Raw genomic sequence first — 2279 nt, forward strand, 5'->3', positions numbered from 1 at the left:
TATTTTGCCATCTGTGCACCCCTTCATACACATTTTCACAAAATTGGAATATATGACCATTGTTCTGTGCGCTCTGCAGAGACGCCAACCCACTGATAGGCATTGGGCTTTGGCTTCAGTGTCAGAGCTCACAATCAAAGACCCTCATAAACACTTGCACATCTCAAAGTATGCATGAAAACAAAATACAGAAAGTAACATAAAACTCTTGGGGGAGGTAAGATTCATCCTATCGCTGCTAGGCCTCCCCCCCCCCTCGTACTTAGCCTTTTTCTTGTCTATTTGGGGTTGTTTACGCATTAGGCCCCTGTAACATTTTGTCCACATAAGGTATCCACGTCAAATTTGGGCTCTTTTTTTCCAGCACCCTAGGATTCTAAAGGTACCCAGGGTTTGTAGAATCCCCAGTAGGAGACCCAGAAATTTGCCAAAATACAGCTTCATTTTGGTTTGTTTTGAAAAAATGGAAAAAAATTGCTACAGAACAAAGCCTCTGTTTTTCCCTCTGCAAATGACGTCAACAAAGGGTTTGTTGTGCTGAAATCATCATCTTCCCAGCCTTCAGGGACAGGCAGACTTTTGTCAGACAACCAACATTTTCTACATGTTTTTTTTTCGGGGACATAGCCTATTTCTGCTATTTTTCCTGCTTTCAACCTTCTCCCAGTTAGTTGTAGAAATAGGTGTGAAAGCAATAATAGATCATGGTAAGCTATACATTTCTGAAAAGTAGACACAATTCTGAATTCAGCAAGGGATCATTTGTGTAAAAAATTTAAAAATATTGAAATTGAGGTGAAAGAAAACAGCTATTTGTGCTAATGCTTTCACCTGTAACTTTTGCTAAGTTTGACAGATTTTGAAAGCAATGGACACTTCTTGTTGTGTGGATATAAAGGACTTGCGGAGAAGTGTGGCTCAATGGTTAGAGCGGCAGACCCTGATGCAGAGGTCTGGCCCGGACCAGGGTTCAATTCCCTTGGGCTAAATTTCCCCGGACCTGACAATTCTCTCCTCGGTGCCTATTCTAATCATGGGTCCCACGCTGCACACCAGGATGCCTGACCTCACCTTGGGGGGCACAGGAGTGGGCACTTCACATGAAAAGGTCAGGAGGGGTTCCAGAGCGGCATGTGTACAGCGCCGTGATACCCCTTGGGGTGATTATGCGCTATATAAGCACTACAACATTTACATTCATCAAGAACCTGAGGAACCTAGAGCCAATAACTGAGCTGCGTCTTGCAATGGTTTTTTATTTGTGCACAGTGTATATAGCAAATCATTTGGTAAAACAGGAGTGAAAAACAGGTACCAAGGAACCTCTATGTTTCTGGAAAGGGAAGAAAATTTAGAGTTTAGAAGCAGTGGTTATTTGCAAATCACCAGAATTGTGGGTACCCATTAAATCATGTGAAGTAAAGGTCATTTTTCAAAATGACTTACTTGTTTACAAATTGTCTTACATTTGGAAGGCAGAAATGCAAAGAAAGTCAATTGGTAATAACACTTGTTATACTACTCTGTATTACCCTAAGTCTTTTGATAAAAAGTGGTACCTCACTTGTGTGGGTAGGCCTAGTGCCTGCGATAAGAAACAGCCCAAAACACAACATGGACACATCACATTTTTCCAGTGAAAACTGACCCTTTTTTTGCAATGTGCCTAGCTGTGGATTTTGAACCCTAGCTTAGCCTGCACCTAGGGAAACCTAGCACAACTATATATTTTTAAAAACTAGACACCCAGGAAAATCCAGAATGGGGTGACTTGTGTGGCTCTCACCAGGGTCTGTTACCCAGAATCCCTTGCAAACCTCAAACTTTGTAAAAGTAAAACCTCATTTTCCACAAATTACTGTGATGGAAAGTTCTGGAATCTGTGTGGATTCACAAATGTCCACCGACCCAGCATTCCGCAAAGTCTCCCGATAAAAATGGTTGCTTACTTGTGAGGGTGGGCCAGGAAGTGTTCGTGGCAGAAAAGGGGCCAAAACGTACTGTGGAGACATCAAATTTACCGATCACAAAACAACCGGGTTTTATAAGGGGGTCCCCTGAGTGTTTGGCCCCAGGCTCGGTGGACATCTAGGGAAACCTACCAAACCCAGACATTTCTGTAAACTTGACACCCTGGGGAGTCCATGAAAGTATGACGTGCATGGATCCCCCAATGTTTTCCTGCCCAACATCCCCTGCAAACCTCAATTTTAGCTGAAAAAAATATCTAATTTTTCTCACGTTTCTGTTTGGAAAAGCTGTGGGATGACTGGGCTGAC

The sequence above is a fragment of the Lissotriton vulgaris genome, chromosome 3_2 (assembly GCF_964263255.1).
Source record: "Lissotriton vulgaris chromosome 3_2, aLisVul1.2, whole genome shotgun sequence".
NCBI classification, from domain to species: domain Eukaryota; kingdom Metazoa; phylum Chordata; class Amphibia; order Caudata; family Salamandridae; genus Lissotriton; species Lissotriton vulgaris.